At 42.8% G+C, this 23957-nt stretch overlaps 1 protein-coding gene across 13 annotated transcripts in view; it reads right to left on the reverse strand.

Annotated features, from left to right (window-relative positions):
* Nucleotides 1-23957, reverse strand: part of PHACTR1 (phosphatase and actin regulator 1) — a 320178-nt gene that overhangs the window by 94238 nt on the left and 201983 nt on the right. The gene's annotated exons all lie outside the window — the stretch shown is intronic.

Raw genomic sequence — 23957 nt, forward strand, 5'->3', positions numbered from 1 at the left:
TGGCTTCCCTCCATCTCAACATATTATAGTGAGTTACGACTTTTTTTTCAAGAGTAAAAATAAAGCCCCAATTTAGGTAACTAATTACTACAATCACAGAACCAAATCCTGCTCTCATTATACCTTTTTAAATAGTAGATGAAATTTCACTACAGTTCATGCGCTTACTGCGGATATAAATTGATTCAGCAGGGTGCACGTATTTTTGCATTACTTAAATTACTCTAAACAATGGTATAAGTTGACAGTTCAAAAAATAATTTAAAAAGGGAGAATCTGTTTTTTTAAAACAATTACTGTTAGTTGCCTCATTTGATTTTTTTCTTGGTACATAAAAAACCTTAAAAGAGACAGAGGTGATCAGTATTTCCATACTGTTGTTTTCATCTCATCTCAGAAATATCAGGTAAAGAAATGCTTGGTTATCTCTGGTTTTGTTGATGAACTTTTGAGGGATTGAAGTTATATTTGTTGCGTAATGCTATCGGACTTTGTAAAACTGTTCTCTTTCCCCAAAGAGTTAATCATACATGTTTAATTGATGCTACAAAGAACAAACTTTTGAACAGATTTGGTAAACACTTTTTGCTGCTCTGTTCTTGAGAGGACATAAATTGAACTACTCAGGGTAAATGTCTTCCAGGGCAGATAAAATCTGCATTTTTAATACAAGAGAAAATGCAAATATAAATGTGTAATAATCTCAATCTTCCTTGTAAATGGAAGAAAATGGAAACAAAAGTCTGTCTCCCATTGTAGATCGCTTTTACCAAAGATTAGACACAAGAGCTCAAAGGAAAATCTATGATGCATTTGATTTCCCACATTCTTTATAAAGAAGAGGCAATTTTTTTTCAAATGACTTCTTGATTGTATTCTGCTCTATCCCTTTATTTTGGCCTGGCATGCTGTAAGAAGAGCAATCACAGTAACATAAGCATTAGGTACAGGCTCTGACAACCAAATCAAACTTAAAAAAAAAAAAAATCAATTGTCACATTAAAATTGCTTTTGGTATTACATCTTTCATCAGAAAGACGGTAATACATCCCGAGCCCACATAAACAGATTACTCAACCACCCCTGAAGTGCAGCCAGTACCGGGGTGGGAAGCAATAACTGCCATGTGCTAGCAACACAGCACAGCGGCTCTTGAGGGAATGCAAAAAAAAAATCATCATCAGTTAAAATTGCCCGGGCAAAGCATGAAAGGGGAAGGCTGAAATAATTGCCCAAGGTGGAAGCTGATCCAAAGGCTAAGTCAGAGTCCTTGTTCTTGTGAAAATTTCTAAGGTATCTTCACCGACTGCAAGTAGTTGTTAATGCCTGCTTTCCTCGGAAACGTAATCCTCAGCAGTATGACTTTCCTTAGCGACGCAGTAAAGCTGTAGTTTAAGTTTAGAGAACACAGTGGATGCTGTAGCCAATTAGTAACACTTCCCGCAGCTCTCCTGGTTTCCATAGAAAGGGTGTAAACCACAAGGGACAAACCAATATGAAGAAAGCAAGCTTGACTGCAATAGGAGCAAAACCTGGATGGATGTTCCTTCAGAGAAGCACAGACCCTGCATCATAACAGCGCTGTGTCTCAGTAGGTGACCGTGCTACTCTTCCCTGCGACTTGGCCCTGAACAAAACTGCTCTAGGACTGGGCTGTTACGTTGACAGCAGCTGCAAGGGAAATTTCCACAGCAACTCTCATGACACCAGAAGTCGGGGGAAAAAAGACCAATTCTGGCTTAGATATTTTTAAGACCTTTCTAAAATAAAAGTTCCATATGAATTTTCATGGAGAAAAGAGACAAGCTAAGCCTCCTTGGTGAAATCTTTATAATTCATGAATTTCCCCTTGACGGAATTCATTAGCCTACCATGTTTGCAAAATAAATAACTTGATAATGCAAGAAAGTTTTCCTAGCTTTTCCCAAAGTGGGTGTATAGGAAAATATGATATAATTCAGCTTTCTAGAAACTATGAATAAATAGCTATATAACTATGGGAAGTTTCCTTCTGGCCAATTTCACTAATAGCAATATTTCACTTTTCGCACTGCTATAGTCCCTGAAACATATTCTCACGGAACTGCGTGCTGCAGCGTTATTTGAAGTAATGAATGAAAAGCACCACCATCACTGCGTATTCATTGACTGTGGACTACTGGTAACTCTCAAGTTCTTATACAAAAGAGAACCAGGAATCTGCTTATTCCACAGAAGCGGCGAGTGGTGCAAAAAGAATATGAAATAGTTGTTCACATTACACTAACTTACCCACAAAGGTGGGCGGCCAGACTTCCTCACTGGCATCAACACTGCCATCAATACTGGCAGCCTTTTAACCATGCTTCCTAAGGTGGAGAGGTGATGTTTTCCACAGTATCACAATAGTTTTGTGTTTTTTTTTTTTCAAAAATGCAATTCTTTTGATGTTTTGCTGAAAAATGCTTCCTCAAGCCAGTTTTTATGAATGCAATAAAATACATCCTTTGAACTGTAAAATCCTGCAACTTTGGAACCCAACAAGGGGATGAGTCTTGCTCAAAGGCTAATTGTACCCAAACAAAATTACCAAATCCCAGGCGAGCTAGTCTTTTCTTATTACGAGAAACATCCATAGCCAAGAAGAATCACTGCTTCTTCTCTCTTTGCTGAATTTGTACTTTTTTTCAGGAAGATTTTCCTTTCTCATTCTTTGATTCTTTTCCTCTCCTCCAGTCCCTGGAAACATGCAATAACTACACAGATGGAGAAGAGGGAAGGCAATTGCTTTGCCAGGCTGATAAAGTAGGTGCTTAATTGCTTTACTAAATCTGGGCTTGAGTACTCACTTTTTTCCCAGGATCCTCAGTTTCTGTAAAGTTTCATGAGGTTGTCTTGCTGGACTCATAAAATACAGCACAACCCAATTCTCCTGCCCTGTGAGGTGCTGTGCTGTAATTAATAAATCATTTGCATTTCAACAGCAGCTTCTGTCAAAGAAGATCAAAGAGCTCAAATATTCGCGTCTTAACATCCTCTCTCTCAGGTACTATTCCTATTGGAAATCTCAGGCAAACTCCACATCTGTGCTTGGTGCTCCATCCGCAGATAAGGCTCCCTCACCACTGTTGAGCAGCTAATGCTGGAGGATGGAGCACCGCTGCCCTTCTGCCCCGTAGATCTTGCAGGACAGAGCATCCCTGCCCTTCTGCCCCATAGTTCTTGTAGCAATATGCAACAGGATCACTGCGCAATATGTTTGCCGCCCCACAAAGCACTCCATTGCTTCAAAAAGTGGGAATACCACTCCTATTTTTACTACTGCTCGCAGCTGATAATGTAACTTCAGTTGTGATTCCCATAATTTCCTGTGGATGAAGGAAGTGGTTGTACTGGCTGAGTGGTTACCATCGTTATCTGGTTAACTTCGCTGGTTGTACCCATAAAGCTGGCCAATAATCAAAAAAGCAATAGCAGCTGCATCTCCAACAAAACTAGTTCCATACACATCCCAGAAATTCAGGGATTGCAAGATTAACTCTTTTGAAATGAAAGCATTGTTTCCTTTGAAATTAATCCAACTTTGGTAAGTAAAAATATCAGGATCACTCTGAAAACATTACAAATGCCACCTCTAAACGTACAGGTAAAACACAAAGCTTGCTAGGAAAATTGAAACATGACGTTTTTCACATGAGCACTCATTTAAGGGAGGAAAATAATCCTGTAACCTTAATAAGTTCTGTTTCAGCTAGCTGAAAACCACCATCTTTCCTACACATTCTAACATTTGTGATGCCTCTACTTTCTCCAGTAGAATTTAAATGAGGAACAAATGGTTTCAACATAAATAAATAAAAAGTTTAAAATGTCTAAGAAGCCTTTACGATCAAAGACAGTTGATTTAAAAATACCTTAGCAAGCCTCTTTCTCATTAGAAATATTAACCTTTCTGCCTGCAAATAAACACACGAATCATAGTGATTTCCTCAGATAGGTTTGTAATGAGAGGTTCAGTTAAGAGGAGCCCAGTTTAATTAAGACAAGAGATTAAGTAGACTATTGTCCTAATATGAATTGCTTTCCCTTAAGATCATGTTGCCTTCATATAACATTTTATTTAAAAAGACTGTGTCATGTAGCTCTGTCTGAGGATGAATGCTCAGGGTAAATGCTCCCACAATGTAATTTACTACTGAATTTAAGGAACTGAGTAATGACAGATTTTATTAGTCCAGCAGAACAACCTTTAGACAGGTTTAGTTATCTGAACTCTGTTCATCAAGGACATTTTGCAAAGCGGTAGAAGGTCAAACTCCTTAAAGGCAACCTCCTTTTACTGGGAAGAAAGCATGGACTATCTCCTTGTCTGTAGGGGCATTACTGGGGTGGTTAACTGAAATACTCTGTAGCATTACAACCAAGCTCAACTGCACCAGGATTCAAGTACACCGACACAAAAATAACCAAGCCCAGCTTTCAGCTGACTTCACCTACGATTCTGTTCGCTTAGTACATATTAGTAAAAACATCTTAAACTTACTATCAACTTAACCCCATTCTATCTTGAATTACTTTATTATTATCCTTCCTGATGGAGTGGAGTCACACAGTTCACATCAACGTAACTGTTACAATCCCTCTATTCTGCTGAAGTAGAATACTTTGAGATTCCATAGAAAACATTTCCCAAAATCTTACCAAAACATCTCTGGGACAGAGCCATTTAAGGGCTCAGGAGCTTGGTTTCACATTTCAATTATAAATGGCATCTTTCAGTTAAACACCGTAGCGTTTGTCTTCAGGACTGACCTGTGTATGTCAGAACTACACTTTGGAAAACAGGGAGAAGGCACTGAAGAGAGCAAGAAGAACCTGAAAACTTCATCAGCCAGGTTAAGCATGTCCTAAGCAGCAAAGTTTGAAGACTACCTTTATACGAAGATGCTCCTTTTGTGTTTTCCCTGCTAGCTGGTGACTGCTAGAGCACATCTGTCCAGCTGCGTCCTCGTCTCTAGACGTGTGCACCGCCTGCAGGAGGGAGGTCACAGATCTGATTTCCCTCTAGGGTTTTGCTGCGGTACAGACTCAGAGAGCAAAAGAAGAAGTGGCTAAAACTTGCACAGTTGCATTGGCGAAGCAAATAAACCCTAATAATCTTCTCCACAGTCCACATCAGGAATCTGCTGCTAAGAAAGTAGAGATGAGCTCCGTCCCATACTCTCGAGGGTCTTGGAGAAGTAGTTGAAGGGTGAAGAGTGCCGATTACAGAATCACAGAACCACAGAATCACAGAATGGTTCGGGTTGGAAGGGACCATCTAGTTGCAACCCCCCTGCCACGGGCAGGGACACCTCCCACTAGACCAGGCTGCTCAAAGCCCCATCCAGCCTGGCCTTGAACGCTTCCAGGGATGGGGCATCCACAGCTTCCCTGGGCAACCTGTTCCAGCGCCTCACTACCCTTACAGTAAAGAATTTTTTCCTGATATCCGATCTAAATCTCCTCTCTCTCAACTTGCGGCCGTTACCCCGTGTCCTACTGTAACACTCCCTGATAAAGAGTCCCTCCCCATATTTCCTGTAGACCCCCTTTAGGTACTGGATTACAACAAACCTCAGTAAAATACTCTTGACTCCATTACTGGACCATGATTGCCTGGTACCTGGTGCAGAGAGAGGAGCTGTAATTTTGGGAATTTGGAGTCTGCAGCCCTGAAATGGCTAATAAATTTGCTTATTAGTGACCTAACATCATATACTGAGTAGGAATACATTTCAACATAAAGCACGCTGCACTGGTGACTCCAGCCATTGGGCTGACCGATCACAGATTTGATGACTTACTAGAAACGCTACTAGACTTACTCTTTTTCAAATGTTTTCCATGGGCCTTGAGGAAAACAGGATTAAATAGGGATGAAAGAGAGGTAGTTACTGACAAAACTACTTTAGAGGCAATCTGGACTTTTATGAGGCTGTGCTTACACGTGAGACCTCCCCCCTCCCTATCTTGGTATGCCTTCGTGAAACAATCTGTCTTTAAATGTGACAAACAGCTAAGCAAGCATTACATAAAAAGATGTCGGCAGATTGCTTTTCCCCCCTGTAAACTTTTGCCTCACAATATTAAATACAATTATAAAGCATTCTCCAGATTAAATGTTAAAGAGGTCTAATGCTCCATCTCTTACTTCTGGCAATGAAGAGCTTAATCTAATTAAAGCCATGAGCTGAATGTGTCTGTTGGTTCTAATCCTCAGCAGTTTTATTGTTAGGTTATGCAATCCTAATTAAAGATAATTTTAGACAACAGGAAAGGTTTCATTTTAATGAGAGAAAAATACATACAGTGTCCTTGCGGGTCTATTTAAGAATTATTTTTAAGGTTTATTTTTAGCTAATAGTTTTCTAGATATAAGCTACAACTAAGCATTCCCTCAGAGAAATCTCTCATTCTAATATTTGCTGTTGTAGTACTGTCACTGTGTGCTTGCATTTTGAATGCTACCAAGTAAAATCAAGGCTCGCTTCAGTGCTGTTCAGTACATTAAAAGCCAGTGATGTAATACGGAGCCTGTGCTTCTTGGTTCTAGTGTTCAGCTTAAAAGGTCTTAACTTTCAGAAAAGTACTAAATATCTACACAGTCTTATAAAGGTCTCTGACTAGCCACTCACAAAATATGAGTGCTCAAAATCACTATTTTAAAAAACTTAAACCACAACACACCTGAGAAAATACATTCCAGTTTTATTTTTAGGATGCGAAGAAAAATGGAATTATATCCAAAGGCAACTCTCAACACCACAATCTCCCCGTGGAGTGCTGCAGAAACAGTCATTTTGGTAAGAGTGACAGAATTATTATAACTGTCAGGGAAACACTTTCATCCCCTACAGATGTCTCAGGGCACTCAGGAAGACCTAGCTCTTCTGCTGCAACCGTCTAAGACCAAGGCCAGAAGAGAATCAGTGAGAATGAATCAGGAGATGTATCATTTCTCTTTGGGTGTACCAGTTTTTAATTATAAACGAAACACGAGTTAAAAAAAGGTAGAGATGAAACTTGAACTGGATGTTATTATTCTGCGAATGATAGTCACAGCTGCAGATACAGCAGAAAAGGGCCTGGGGGTGCTGGTGGACGGCCAGCTTAACATGAGCCAGCAGTGTGCCCAGGTGGCCAAGAAGGCCAACAGCATTCTGGCTTGTATCAGGAATAGCGTGGCCAGCAGGAGTAGGGAAGTGATGGTGCCTCTGTACTCGGCACTGGTGAGGCCTCACCTCGAGTACTGTGTTCAGTTCTGGGCCCCTCTGTACAAGAGGGACATTGAGGTGCTGGAGCGTGTCCAGAGGAGAGCTACCAGGCTGGTGAGGGGTCTGGAGACCAGGTCATATGAGGAGAGGCTGAGGGAGCTGGGCATGTTTAGCTTGGAGAAGAGGAGGCTGAGGGGAGACCTCATTGCCCTCTACAGCTACCTGAAAGGAGGTTGGAGAGAGGTGGGTGTTGGCCTCTTCTCCCAGGTGAATAATGACAGGACCAGAGGGAATGGTCTGAAGCTGTGGCAGGGGAGGTTTAGATTAGATATTAGGAAGAATGACTTTACTGAAAGAGTGGTCAGGCACTGGAACAGCCTGTCCAGGGAGGTGGTTGAGTCACCATCCCTAGAGGTATTTAAGAAACGTGTAGATGTGGCACTTCAGGGCATGCTCTGAAAGGCAGAGATTGTAGGTTGTTGGGGGGTTTTTTTGTTGTATTTTTTGTTGTTTGTTTGTTTTGTGTGTGTGTGTGTGCGCGTGTATGGTTGGACTCAATGATCTCAAAGGTCCTTTCCAACCATGAAGATTCTCTGATTCTATACGGATCTACCAAAAGAGGTTCAGGATGGCTGAGTGGGGAGTAAGGAGGGGATATTTGCCTGTTTTTACTGTGCATGACTGCCCGGAAAAGTAGCTGCAGGGGCTGTGTCCAGCCCTTTGAATTCAAAATGTATGAGTTACTGCCCGTAAGGGGAAAAAGTGCTATATGAGCACAAAACTGTCATCTTGAATTCACTTTGCCCTTCTACAGACGCAGGGCAAAACTGTCTCCAAAGAGCACGTCTAAAGCAGTCAAGTTTCCCGCTCTCTAAACTCACATGGAGGTTATCGCGTTCTTATTGACCTACACTTCTGGGTATTTGGGGCTCAGCTGTGAGACTCATCAATTTGGGATATGCCTCCCAGGCACGGGCACAGAGGGATGACCCAGCCGCATGACCCGATCCAGGGCTGGCACCCCCCTCCTGCTGCTGCTGCTGCTTTAATGCCTTCTGCGGCAAAGGAGAGGGAGGGGTTGCAACCATTTTTATGGACGAAGGGGGAAAGGGAGAAACTGCACAGGAGGAGACGGAGAAGAGAAAACCAGCGAGAGCAAGAGCCAAAGGGAAATTCGTGGCCCAGTTTGAAACGGTGAGGCAATATGCAGTTAACTCACTCGCTGGCACGAGACCCTGCCCCACATGCTCTTCTCCTCTAAGCCTTGGACCAAGGCTCCACAGGAAACCTCTAAGTTTGCACGGGCTTTTAATGTAATTTTTTAAGCGCAGCTAGGCTAAGTATGAAATGAAGAAAAGGCTTTCTCGGGTCAGTTTCTGTAACACGAAGAGGCTTTTTTTGTGTACAAATTTCTAATCCTAATACCCCTGCGTTTTACACGAAGGAAGAGGACACATCGCTGCCATGCTGTGGATTTCCTGAAGAAGTGATGAATAAAACAATGGAAACTGGTGAGTTGCCTAAGGAAAATCACTCACTTGCCTTCCTGTTCTCCAGTCAGGCAGCTAAGGAATCTGAGCCATTACAGTGGAAGAAGTAAGGCATTTCAAAACATTATTTTTTTACCATGTATTTCTAACAAGTCACATCCTTGTAGGTGTTCTGGTCCCTGCTGTCACAACCGATGCCTATAATATTAATGTTATTTTTAGAGAAAGGAAAGCCTCAAGCTATAGTAAACATAACGTCTCTATTTAAGATCAATACTTAAAAAAAAAAAGTTCCAGGTTCCTTTTGTGCTTTTACTCTTCCACCTGGTCATTTTCTTTATAACTATCTCTCGTTGCCAACCTCAAGATGGGGGAGGCAATTGCCTGGCTTGAATTTGAAGTCAAGGTAAAATTGGAGTCTGATTCTTGTCAGATGCTAGACAAGAAAAGAGTCTGAAAATCTGAATTTGAAAGTCAATTCTATTTTATGTGATGAACACATTGAACAGTGGGCTTTATTTCATCACAGTTTTTAATTTATCTTTTGTGACTACTTGAGAACTCCCTGTCAGTTTATTTTGCTGTTATGGGATCACAGCAAATAAAAGTCCTCTCTTTGTAAGCCTTAGCAGGCATACAAAAAGGTAGAGGTGGGTTGCAGATAACTGTCTGAATTTAATTGCATTAAAGCTAATTTAATGATAGAGAATAGACTCCTTAGAATAAATAGCTTAACTAGGCTGTACAAGAAATCTGCTTGAACTTTCATATGCCTTACTAATCGAGGTTTTTGTTGACAAGGTTCCCAGAGCCTGCGTGCTTCTCCACTCTGTCAGGGGCTCAAGCACTCAATATCATCATGCCAAATATTTTAGTCTTAACTGATTTTATACTCATATTCTGACATAAATTTTCAGTTCAAAAAGATTTCTCTATTTAAATTACTTACAAATGGGACCAAATAGAAATAACTTTCGATTTAATGGGCATGTTCCTCACGCTTTTTATGGCCAGCTGCCTATAGCTAGTTTTTTTACCAATAGTAATTGCAGCACGGAGAAGCCTTTGGGCCTTCAAAGAGTGGCTCAGTGACTGAGCAACTCAACCAGAGCTAAACCAGCTACAACAGAGCCTGAGCAGGTTTTGCAGGTTTGATAGGGGAGGTTACCTGGCTGTTTTCAGTTTAGGGTAGGTTGATATCACTGGGTGAAGTCTTACATTTATGTTCAGGGCAGCAAGGCTGAGGAGCAAGGTTTACTTAACAAGTCCTGAGAGGTCAGGAAGGATAAGGTGAAGGTTTGGGGATGGCAGGGCGATCTCCAACCAGATATGGTACATGACATTGGAAGCAGTAAGTGTGCAGTCCCAGGATGATATCCCACCGATAACCAATACGGTAAAGCTGCTGGCCGCAAGCACGGAGATCTGCAGAAAAGAAGAGGTCCTCTGCATTGCACAGCAGATTGGCAGCAGAGCTCACAGCATAATGGGGTTTGCTGATTCCCAGCCCAGCTGCTTAGTCATCACCTCGATTTTAATCAACTTCCAAGTAGAATGGTGAACAAAATTCAGAAGTAAGTCCCACCCTCCTGCTGCAATTTCTGCCAAAACTGAACTTCAGCTACAAATATAAGTAGTTGTGTAACTGTGAGAAAAAGCCTTTGGGGCAGACAGTGAAAACCCCGCAGAAAGAGAGGGAAATGACAGGGGAAAGACCCCTCTTACTGCTTTGTGTGGGTGTGGGTACCGCCTGCCGACCAGCGCCCAGCCTGGGAGCAAATACACTTTAGACCACCACCTTTTCCTCATGCATGAGAACAACTGAGCTCAGTTTAAGAGGAAGGAGAGCTTTCAGATAACATTGGAGGAAGTGTGCGGCATCCTGACCACCCTCTGTTTGCCACTAGCAGGGTCCCAGCTCTGGCTTTGACGGCTCTTCTCGGCTACCGCTCTGCTGGGCTCCCTTACGAACTAGCACTATTAATGACTAGCTTAGGCACCTGAGGGAGATTTCCTTGCTGAATTTCATCTACATGAAATAAATCTGTTTAAGACGAATGGCTTCTCAAGAGCTATATTCTGTGTTGAGCACTTCTTAAACACAGAAAGCTGTACACTTATCATGTACTGCCTAGCTAAAACCCGCAGAAGAAAATGTATCTGGAAAATGGCAATAAAAATATCTCCAGTGATTTAGAAAGTCTTGCTTGTCACTGTTAAGAGTTATTTCTACAGCTTCCATATATTTCCTGTATATTCAAACATGGCAAACAACATATGCACACTTATCTTTAAATAAATTTACAGCAGCAACCTAACATCCTTGAACTGTTGTGACTGGAGCTCAATCAGCCTTCCCCCTTTCCACCGCTGTCTTCATTCTCTCTTCAGGTAAATTATGGAGGAGCTGACCCAGAGCAACGCATACCCATGTTGGCCAGTCTGCGCTGGTGTGGTCAGCTGTGTGTGGTTGGTCCCACCAGCCAAAATGTCGGTGGGTCACACAATCATCAGCAAAAGGGCCGCTACAAAAACGATGCTGAGCTATGAGTTATGCTGGTATAATACAGTTAAAGCTTAATTTTGCTTCAAATGGCCTGCATTCTATTAGGTGAGGATCAGATCCTTCTTTGACCAGGCTAAGGCTCTGGTGACAGGATTTGGTAAACCCTGCCCATTTCTCTTACTTCAACCATCTCTTCCTATATAAAAGCATGGACATGTCATCCAGACAGCCACCTAACTGCTTTTTATGGGTAATCCCACGAGTGAAGCTTGACTGTGCAAATATTTACGAAAAGATATCACCAACAGGCAGATATGCATGACTGAAATAAATTCAAAATTAAATTCAGAGATGTTTATCCAGACTAATATTTATGAAAGTTAGATATGCTAAATTCTAATGCTAAAGTAACATATCTGTGCTTATGCTCAAGCTTCAGGAAAATATGCTAGTAGGAAAATAGGCTAAAGGATGGTCAGTCTATGACACAAGGTGCTTTTTATTTTCTGCTCGTTATAAATTACTTAAAGATACAGGTGAGTTGAACAAGGTAGGCTTAGCTGGTACTTGCAATAAGCAGTTCAATGCTCCAGCCACCTCCATGAAATCAGAATGGAGGCACCTGAACTTGAGTTTTCCAGTGCTTTTATATGGCAGAATATAATGGCGCAGACAGGCAGAGCCAGGAAGCCCAGCTAGCTGTGCTGAGGAAGTAGCAGAGCAGAGGCATTAGTTTTGGAAACAAAACTAAACAGTAGAAAGCATTTTCTGAAGTACTTGCTTTACTTTAAATTCACCTTACTGCTACCGGATTTACTGTGTCCAACAAAATGACTGCAGATACAAAATTTATTCCAAAAATGTATAGGAGATTACATATTCTGATATGGCCAGCCTCATGCTTTCTGTCAAATAACAGTATGATTATCAAAGCTAAAATAAAACACTAAAAGTGAGTCCCTCTTTATAACACAGAGGTTGACATTGTTTGCTCAGCTGTGGTACCTACTGAGGCACCTACTGTATAGATGAGCTATAACGAACCCGTCAAAACCAGGGAGGAACTTGCATTATCATCTCTGAAGCCTCTTCATCCCCATATTGGTATTAGTCTTGCCTGTCTTACAGAGTACAACTTACTACATAAACATAATCTCAGTTTTTCTCCTGCAGGTTGCAATAACATTGTGCAAATAGTCTTGGAAATGGCAGCCAACTGACAGCATGTTCCGTGCAAAACTCTCTTTCAAGTTTACAGACGACACTGTCGGTGTCAGCCACATACAACCTAGAGTCAGGCAAGTGCCTATGCCATTTCTAACACCAAAATAATGTCAAAACCCACTGATAAGATTGGATCAAAAGTTTTTCCTCAGTGCAGAAACACTTCTCCCCTCACCCTCCAACTTTGCTCCATTTATGTCTCTCAGCTCTCCCAACAGCTTTGCTCTGAAGAATTTCGTTTGAGAAATGTCTAATATTATGCAGTATATAATTTGTACCTATGAAAATGTTATACGGAAAAGATTAACCCGTATACAAACAGAGAACATTTTAACACCCGTCTTTATGGCTTCAACCATGGCAGCTGTGTGCAGGAGAGCTGCTACTGAGCGTGGCTTGTCCAAGCTCCCACCAGCAGTCTCTCAAAAAAAACAGTGACTTGAGCCAGGCTGCCCATCCCAAACCAACAACTTATATGGAGAAAAGACATCTGGAGCATGAGACTTTATTAATGAAAAGTCCCCACAGAAGACTCTCACTTAAAAATGAACTGCAAGAGGGAGCAGTGGCCACTGATCGTAACAGTTTTCCCAGTTAATTTTATTCTTTGAGAAAGGCCAGTTCTGCAAGGCTGGTGCTCCTGGCTCTGAATCTCATGGAGGTTTCTCCACACAAGATTCAGAGCAGTTTTAATATGCAAATGCACATCAGCTTCCAGAAGCTTAGATGAAAATATTACAAAGTCCAATCCTGGTGCTGCTGCTATGTTTTCAGTCCCCAGATTATAATGCGTTTATCTGCAAATATGCTTAGATGGATAATGCTCAGTATACGAATTTATGAGTATTTGTTTTTCAGGTTTGTTCAATACCGCTTTCTGCACTGTCATGAGTTACATACTTAAAGAAAACGATAGGACTACAATTTTCTCTGCAATATCAGCATTATCCTGACTATACATCAAAGAAATGAACGATGGGCATAGTTGCAACATAAGCACCAGAATTTCCAGTAATATTCAATGAGGTACGAAAACTTCATGGTAACTGAATATCCAGTATTTTTGTACATTCCAGACCTAGTTGAAATACCGTACATATTTCATTGTTCTGAATTTAGATGTGAACTTCACCAGAGTTCAAGCAATATTTGTACGCAAACATGTGATCTAAGCACATTTGTAGCTAACAGTGTTATTAAAAATTAATCTTTATAAATACATAATCATATTTCTGTGGCATGGAAACTTAAGTGGTTTGTGATCTCCTGCTGTTCTTCATAAAACGCTGCAATAATATGTTTTGTCCTTTCCTCAAACAGCCCTACTGCTGGTGAGATAATATTGTTGACTAATATTAAAATAACACAGTTAACAGGTAAGGGTTGTGAGGTGTGTGTATACACAGGTAGACAGGGACAGGTGGACAGAACCATGTGTCCCAGATGAGAAGAGTGTTGGGTTTTTTCCTGATAAAGAACTGTGGCTTTTGTGTTTCTGATGCCAGCCTGTTCTGTTAACAAGCAGTTAAGCCTGTCCTGATGCAAGCATGCTGTATATCTCCCACGATGAAAAAGAATCACAGATTCTACTAAGAGTACTTTTCTAATTTAAGTAGAAAATTGCAATTATTCTGCCAAATCCTCTAATTAGCAGATAGTATTACAGTCATTGTCGGTCAGATACTGCTCTCAGTACACCAAAGCAATCCCTTTATTCTCAAGCAGGACACGGAGATGTAAACAAAGACAGTATTTCCACTTTACTCGCCTGTAATTAAGGGGAACAGAGTAGGGAAAGGACATGACACATACAAAATCCCAGTTAAAACATTTGAAACCCTGATAGTGTTTTGTTAGCATTGGTATAAAACCAACCCAGAAAAATCATGATGAATTTTTAGATGGAGCATCAAATTTACCTAATCTCATCTTAATACATTTGACCGACATTCAGGTACACTTGGTACACGTATAACTGACCAGAATTGTCATAGCTGAAGCTCTCCAAGAACTTCAAAAGCGCTTCATTAACACTGGTGTCATCTAATTAATTATACCTACATTATATACCTCTAAAAACTGAGGCCACAAAACCTCACCGAGGGGTATATTTTTAAAGACCTGCTATTCTTAAACAGGAAGGCAGTCCAAATGTTAAAACTGCCAAAGAGATGGCAGCTCCCAAAATCCTGTCTACCTTTGTGCTCGCCGAGGCAATGGCAGACAGTTAATTTATTCCCCCCCTCCCCATTGGAGTCATCAGGAACAGGTTTAGATAGCCACAGCTTCACTGCAAACAGAATGGCTTCAAAGTGGCCCGCTGCTGTAAGCAGCACACCGTAGCCAGTAGAAGTGGGACATGTAAACATGCACACATCAGCAAAACATCCGAGACGCACTGAAATAGGTTTATCAGGATTTATACTTCCCAGGAAGGCACCATTCAGCATGTGAGTTTCTTTTCTGTCTCTGTAATGGATTGGTGCTGGCAGGATGAAAATGATGCCTGCCTAGTTTTTTGTACTGACTCTTTTCCATGGATTTCCTACCTTTCCACCATGCCGCTCCACGTTATGAAGCCTCCTTAAGCTCAAAGCAGCATGCAAGTCCGACAAGCTATTCTGTCAGATCCAGTTTGTGTGGTTTCACCTGCCTGAACGTTTCCATGAAGGTCTGAAGTCATTCACAACCACGTTCATCTGCACTGCTCTGGCACTTCACTCAGTAACGCTCAAAATGCCTGGGAGTATCCTGGGCATCTCTGAACGCTGCAGTGTGAAGCTACATCCAGGTACACAAAATACCAGGAATTGTGGTGAAAATTTTCGCTTCTCCTCAGCTTCCTGGCCAGTAAGCATTTCAGTTGAAATTAATTCCAGTAGGAATTTTGCATCTGAAACTCTTGATGGGCTTTGACAATATCCTAGAGAGGAGGAAAGAGCTTATGCCTGTGCACATTAATAGACGGTATCCCTGCTGAACCACATACTGAAATCATAGAATCAGAATCTTCACGGCTGGAAGGGACCTTTGAGATCATCGAGTCCAACCATACACGCACACAAAAGAACCCCCTACAATCTCTGTCACTAGAGCATGCCCTGAAGTACCACATCTACACATTTCTTAAATACCTCTAGGGATGGTGACTCAACCACCTCCCTGGGCAGGCTGTTCCAGTGCCTGACCACTCTTTCAGTAAAGTCATTCTTCCTAATATCTAATCTAAACCTCCCCTGCCGCAACTTCAGACCATTCCCTCTGGTCCTGTCATTATTCACCTGGGAGAAGAGGCCAACACCCACCTCTCTCCAACCTCCTTTCAGGTAGCTGTAGAGGGCAATGAGGTCTCCCCTCAGCCTCCTCTTCTCCAAGCTAAACATGCCCAGCTCCCTCAGCCTCTCCTCATATGACCTGGTCTCCAGACCCCTCACCAGCCTGGTAGCTCTCCTCTGGACACGCTCCAGCACTTCAATGTCCCTCTTGTACAGAGGGGCCCAGAACTGAACACAGTACTTGAGGTGAGGCCTCACCAGTGCCCAGTACAGAGGCACCATCACTTCCCTACTCCTGCTGGCCACGCTATTCCTGATACAAGCCAGAATGCTGTTGGCCTTCTTGGCCACCTGGGCACACTGCTGGCTCATGTTAAGCTGGCTGTCCACCAGCACCCCCAGGTCCTTTTCTGCCAGGCAGCTTTCCAGCCACTCTTCCCCCAGCCTGTATCGTTGCTTTGGGTTGTTGTGACCGAAACGCAGGACTCGGCACTTGGCCTTATTAAACATCATACAGTTGGCCTTGGCCCATCGATCCAGCCTGTCCAGGTCCCTCTGTAGAGCCTTCCTACCCTCAAGCAGATCAACACTCCCACCTAGTTTGGTGTCATCTGCAAACTTACTGAGGGTGCACTCAATCCCCTCATCCAGATCATTGATAAAGATATTAAACAAAACTGGCCCCAAAACTGAGCCCTGAGGGACACCACTGGTGACCGGCCGCCAAGAGGATTTCACCCCATTAATCACAACTCTCTGGGCACGGCCATCCAGCCAGTTTTTTACCCAGCGAAGAGTACACTTGTCTATGCCATGATTCGCCAGCTTCTCCAGGAGAATGCTGTGGGCGACAGAGTCAAAGGCCTTACCAAAGTCCAGACAGCCAACGTCCACAGCCTTCCCTGCATCCAAAAGGCAGGTCACATGGTCATAGAAAGAGATCAGGTTGGTTACGCAGGACCTCCCATTCCTAAACCCATGCTGGCTGGCCCTGATCCCTTGGCTGCCCTGCACTTGCCATGAGAGCTCACTCAAGATGATCCTCTCCATGATCTTTCCTGGTACTGAGGTCAGGCTGACAGGCCTGTAGTTCCCTGGATCCTCCTTCCAACCCTTCTTGTAGATGGGCGTCACATTAGCCATCCTCCAGTCATCTGGTACCTCCCCTGTTGACCAAGATTGTTGATAAATGATGGAGAGAGGCTTGGTGAGCTCTCCCACCAGCTCCCTGAGTACTCTTGGGTGAATCCCATCTGGCCCCATAGACTTATGTGCGTCTAGGTGCAGAAGCAGATCATTGACTACTTCCTCCTGGATTATGAGTGGGTTGTTCTGCTCTCCATCCTTATCTTCCAGCTCAGGAGGCTGAACACCCTGGGGATAGCTGGTCTGACTATTGAAGACGGAGGCAAAGTAGGCATTAAGTATCTCAGCCTTCTTCTTGTCCTTGGTTGCAACTTTCCCCTCCACATCCAGTAAGGGATGGAGATTCTCCCTGGCTCTCTTTTTGTTGATGTATTTATAAAAACTTTTTTTGTTGTCCTTAATGTTAGTGGCCAAGTTGAGCTCCAGCTGGGCTTTTGCCTTCCTAATTTTCTCTCTGTATAACCTAATGAGATCTCTGTACCCCTCCTGAGTTGCCTGTCCCTTCTTCCAAAGGTGGTAAACCCTCCTTTTATTCCTAAGTCCCATCAGAAGGTTCTTGTTCATCCAGACTGGCCATTTTCCCGGCCCTTTAAACTTGCGACACCTGGGGACAGCCTGCTCCTGGGCCTTTAAGATTTCCTTCTTGGAAGAGTGTCCAGCCTTCCTGGACCCCTTTGCCCTTCAGGACTATCTCCCAAGGGACTCCCTCAACCAGTGTTCTGAACAGGCCAAAGTCCGCCCTCCAGAAGTCCAAGGTGGAGGTTTTGAAAACTTGACCATTTCATGATCACTAAGCCCAAGACGACCTCTGACCACCACATCTCCCACTACTCCTTCTCTGTTTGTGAACAGTAGGTCTAGCGAGGCACCTCCCCTGGTAGGCTCACCTACCAGTTGTGTCAGGAAGTTATCCTCCATGCACTCGAGGAACCTCCTAGCCTGCCTGCTCTCTGCTGTGTTATATTTCCAGCAGATACCCAGCAGGTTGAAGTCTCCAACCAGAACAAGGGCTGGCGATTGCGAGACTTCAGCCAGCCGCTTACAGAATACTTCACCTGTCTCCTCATCCTGGTTGGGTGGTCTATAGCATACTCCCAGCACAAGATCTCTCTTATTTGCCTTCCCCTTCATCCTTACCCATAAGCACTTGACTTCATCATCACTGGAATCTATCTCTATACAATCAAAACACTCCCTAATGTACAGAGCCACGCCCCCGACTCTCCTTCATTGCCTATCCCTTCTGAAGAGCTTATAGCCATTCATCGCAGCATTCCAGTCATGACAGTCATCCCACCACGTCTCCATGAGGAGACTGGAAGAATTAGGCGCTTTCTTATAAGGGCCCAGATAATACACAATCACTTTACATCTTGCCATTGTTATAATTAAATCTATTTCTATATCATTAGGAGCCCTGCAAATCTAGCAAAACATTTTACTTGTTGGAGACTTCGCGTTGTCTATATTTTTGGGGAGCAATGATCAATAAGAAAAAAGACTAAATTTCTCATGTCTCATCTGAAAGCTAGAAGAAGCTGAAAACAGAGACCTACCACAATTATGTGCGCCATTGCCTTTACTTCTACTCAGTGGCATCCAATCCATAAATACAATTTAAAAGTAATATAAAAGATACATGTGTTTACATAACCGAGGCTAAAACTGTTCTACAAATGGCCAAGTGCAGGAATGGCTTTTAAATTATACAGCAAAAATAACAAATTAAAATGAAACATGGATAGTAAGAAGTAGAACGTACACCATTTTCTACCTGTCTGTTCCAGCTTACTGAGCTATGCAGTATCTTTTATATATATCTATCTATATATCTTTATGTATATATATAGTGCCCTTGAATAAGCTGCTCTGGATGGTTCACTCCTTAAGTTGAGTGATTAAATGTCTCTTAATACACTTAACCTCACAGAGTAACTACTGACATCAATCCACACCTAGCGTGTGATCCCAAAATGCCATTTATCTTCAGTATACGGATTTTGACTAGGTTTTTAAAACTAGAACGAGGAAGGTAAGAATAAGTGCATGTGAGATATCTACTCATGCCTTGTTTGTCTTCCTGCTGTCTTGATTCAGCTACTACCTTTGTTACTCATTTATCAGTAGTATATAGTTTGCCCCATGCATCTTACCTTCAAGCACTGAGCACAGGTTCACTTCAATTTGGGAGTTAGCTTGACAATTAAAAGACATGTGACTGAAGAGACTAAAATGGGCCGGAAGAACAATGTAGTTTGGGGCAAAATTTATGCTTGTATTTACAATGCCAGTGTTACGCAGCCTGATGGATTTAACAGGAAATACCTAGACATAACTGCAAGCAAAATTTGACGTGAGATATTTGGAATAAAGGCGTAAAGCAAAGTACAACTTGATCTCATGTAAGCAAAAGCCAATTGTTATTTGCTGATTTGTGTTATGCAGATGGCATGGTTGCTAAGTAAAATAATGGGAAAGATCACACACAACTCTCATAAGGGACATTGCAAAATAAAATGAAGTGAAACCTTAGCCTAGCACTGCTCTGTGGCTAGCATGACTTTAAGGCACTCTGTGCCTTCTTTATGCTCTTCTAGCCTGCCCACTGGGCTGCAGGACAGAAGACAAGCTGAGAAAATGCTGTGAGCCAAGGCCCTGGCCTGGCTGCCTGCCTGAGATACCCAAAGGCAAGTGCTTGCATGCACAGCTTTGGACGAGGCCCTGCTGGTTGTCTCTTACAGTTTATTCACCATGTGAGTTATTCTCTGGGCAGATCCAGGACTTCTGCAGCCATTTTTCCTGATGTAAAAGGGCTGAAATGCGAGTGATGAACCACCCTACATCTCTTGTGCATGCTCTCTTCGTGCCATGGGTGAAGTCTTCTTCCGCTGTCTACTCTTGCAGTGAACAGAATACCATCAACACCTGCCTGGGGCATCTCTTGCAGGAAGAACTGGGGTCCCAACTTGCATTGTGTTGAGGAAGCTGTGATCTGACTTATGGATTTTCCCATGATACAGAGTATGGAAAAATGAAACAAAATCCTCTGGGGCTACACTTTGAGCAATCTCAAAGCAGACAGTATTGAAAGAACGGAAAACAGCTCAGCTTTTAGTAAAATACAGCGGACCACTGGCTGGAAAGGATCTCCTAAGGCATGAAAATGATCTCAGGCAGATGGCAAGAAGACAGAGGTCAGTGTGCTCACGTCAGTCCAGGACTGGTTCCAATTTTGTAAAATCTTGTCGACTGGTTAATTTATATTTCCTAGGCCTAATACTTAGGGAAATTTAATTAAAGTGGTGTTTGGATTTAAGCATTCCACCATAGTATTAGCTACCTACTCAGTACAGCGCTGCTCTCACCAGATATACACTGATTGTGGTTTACACAGCACTTGCTGCTTCTCCACAGAGGGCTGATTGGTCCCAGGATGCTCATGCTCTTCCTGATTTCCAGCTGTTACATTTCATTAAGAGACAGCTAAAACTGCCTCAGTGGTTTCCTCATATTACTTTTCCACATAAACAGTTGGTTCGATTACCATGGGGTTGCCACGGAGTCAGGAACAGGATAAGAGGTGGCTCTTGAGACTCTCTTCCTACACAGAGGTAGTCCCACTTCAAAAGACTTTGGGAAACACTCACGTGAGCAACTAACAAATGGAAATGACTAAAGATTGTCTGGAGACTAATGGGACCAATGCATTTTCATTATTCAAGCAAAGCAAAAGAGGAAAAATTAAGCAAATGATGACCCAGAAATCAGCATTTTGTAAACAGTTTCCACTTTGTTATTCAACATCGTAATTTTGTTCCACAGTTATCTCCTCTAATAAATGTGTGTGCATTTTTTGTGTTCTTCGTTCCTTGAAAGCATTATATAAGATAGTCTTCTCACTAACTAGAGTGTCCTAGTTATGCAGAAGAAAGCCTCCTGCCTTCACCACGTTTTTTACACAGGGTCAGGCCTGTTGTCACTGAAGGCGATGAGATTTTACCACTGAGTTTAACAGACAAAAAGTGCCCTACATCACCCACTGTGGTGAGGCAACGCTCAAACACATGTATAGATTCTGGGGAAAAAAGTAGGACATAAGCATATCTACATAAAGGTTGTACAGAACTAGCAGATGTTACATGAATAGGGAGACTCTTTACCCTACTTGCTACAAATCAACTATAATATGGATCTAGGGCTCCCGACTATTAGCCCTCTTTTTATCTAGCTTCTCTGCAGCGCAAGAGACATCATTAGACCAGCAGCAGAAGTACTTCACTTAGCCCACACCTTGTCACATGCGCTTGGAATAGCTATCGCTTTGTTCATCTTAATCTATAGGGAGTTTCAGATCAAGTATGCACACCAATTTATTCATAATATGCATACCGGTACCATGTTTGCTCTAACACTGGCTAAGAGAGAGCTCTGCTCTTCTGGAGATACTGCTGGGTTTTATGAGATAGCACAATCCTCAAAGCCTGTCTCCTGTTTCTCTCATTTATCTGTGCAGTGAACTATAATTTGGCATATTTTCAATTAGCGCAGAAGGGGAGCATCTCAGCTCTCTTCCCCTGTGGCTTTTCTATCCTGTGTATTCACAGCGTTCACTTTTATGATTCCCCCTTCTAGGGATGTAAGGAAAGAAAACAGACAGACCAATATAACACATATTGCAGCGTGGGGTATCAAGGGTGCTCAAATACACACTGTATTTCCTCGATGAAACCATGTTGCCAGGACAACAGATACCACACACAAAAGCCATTCTCAGGGCACATAATTCCAGAGATAAATCCTGAAAATCCTGGTCAAACACAACCTCTTTTTCTCCGTGGTCATTTTGATGATCAGGACCCCAGGAGGAAGATGTCATGACTACCCTAAAGAGCTCAGAGCCAGCTCAATTCAGCAAACGAACCAGTGCCAGAAGACAAGGAAGAAATTGTAAAATTGCTACCTCCGCACTGGTAGCAGGGGCTCAGGTCCTCTGGAAACCCAGGTTCAGGTCCCAGCATGTAGGATAGCCCATGGGATGCTGCCAACGGTTCCCATCGGGTGGGAGGTAGTGGGGCGGGGGGGGCTGGCTCATGACCTGCTGTGAGAGGAGCTCAGCGAACTCCCTCTTGACAGATGCAAGAATCCAAATTAAAACGTCTTGACCAAAATGTGAATTAGCTTTAAATTTGTTAATTCAATGGCACCAACCCAATCTCAGCTGTGCGAGTTCAGAAGGTGTGACACTATGACACAGCTGAGACTGGCCTTGATCTAAATGCCACTCAGACGAGGGCAGCTGAGTTAAGCCAGTCTCACAACCCTTGCAGTGAAATCAGAAAATGGACTAATCTGCTAGACTAACAAATGGGGGGATTTTGATTGGTTTTGTCAGCTACTTGCAGGACATTTTAGCCTGCAGGAATGTTGTCTGCACATTAATGCCAGAAACGCCACAGCGTCCCTGGCCTCTCAATCCAGCACAATGCCTTTGCAGATTCAGATGCAAAAAGCCAACATCAATATTTAGAGGTAGCCATTCCAAACTGCAGGCTTTCTGGGGCGTAAACATCACATCTAAATAAGAGATAGTAGATGGACTTGGTTACTACAAGGGATGAGTATATGTGCTAGAGCTCCTGCATCAGTGCTGCCAGCATGAGAGACTCCTGTGTTATGGAGATCAACAACGGACGCCTGAATGACTGTAGGGCCAATTTAGAGCCACCCTTAATTGAGAAGAGTAGCTGTTGCTGATTCCATTATTTTATTTTATAAACCAATACACGTGCATTTTCTGTAATGATCTTCACTTTTGTCCTGAACTGGGTTCTGTGAACTACCAAGACATGTGCTGTACAGCGGTGCATACATACACCAAGAAATACTGTAAGCACATGCAGCAGGGACTCCGATTCTGCCTTCCCTTCCTATACCCCTGCAGAGAGACAGATGAAACAAAGACCAGATCCGCACAAAAGCCAGTACATACTGCAGTGAATTATCCCAATATGGCAGAAGAAAACCATTCCCCATAGCACTGAGCTCCCCTTCTAGGATGCATTGAGGCCATTACAGTGCACCCGTTCCTGGTGATGGTGGTGGTCTAAGAGCTCTTCATATATTCATTACTCCCAGTCAGAGGAAAAGCAGCTGTAGCAAAAGCTGAATGAGATTACAGAGATAAACAGTTATAAGTAACCTCCAGTTAATAAGTAAATAAAAGCCAGAAAAGATTTATGGAGTCTTTCAATTATCAGATCATCATCAGAATAATGTATAGTAGGGGATTTACAACTGGCAGGGGTTATGGTTGGCATTCACCTGCCTTGTGAAAAACAAGTAGGCCAGTTATTTATTCTACAATCAAGATACCCCTCACCTTTGATGCTGTTCATTCCAAACTACTTAAGGCACCCATGTGAAATTTTCAATACTATTAATTCAAGCGCTGAATGAGACATGATCCAAAGAGCAATTACTAAGGTTTGTGCCCTACTAGGATCTAATATTGCAAAATGTCATCTATTTGTAGAATTCAGAGTTTTAGATCTTGACTGATTTTGTGCTCTTCCTAGCTGAGTGCCAGGCTATGAGTTCTTGAAAATAAACCATAGAACCATAAAAATATAACCATTTCCTGAGATATTGTCCCAGGTAACCAGGATGAGGATGGCCAAAGCCCGACCCACTATGAAAGCTACTGGAAGACTGAGAAAACTCCTTTTCACTTATCAGTAAGCAAGTGGTATCACACAAACAGCTCCAGATGCCATTGTGCAGACTGTACAAATCAAAGATCAACTGGAAAATCAGAAGAAATCAGTAAGTTCCTGTGCCTCTGTTCCATCCTGGCTGACATCTGCCCTCTCACCGTGCTTCACAGGGAACGCATGAAACTCCCACAACAGTTCTGCATTCATTTGTCTGCAGAGAAACCTCCCTCTCTCTCTCCCAGGGAGAGAGATCCAAATCCCACAAATGCCTCCAGAGTGCCATTCACGCCTTGGCTGACACCGAGGGCCTTGGGAAACTATGTCCCAACTGGTTTACAACCCGAGGTGTGCGGTGGGGCAGAGCTCCA

The sequence above is a fragment of the Larus michahellis genome, chromosome 2 (genome assembly GCF_964199755.1).
Source record: "Larus michahellis chromosome 2, bLarMic1.1, whole genome shotgun sequence".
NCBI lineage: Eukaryota > Metazoa > Chordata > Aves > Charadriiformes > Laridae > Larus > Larus michahellis.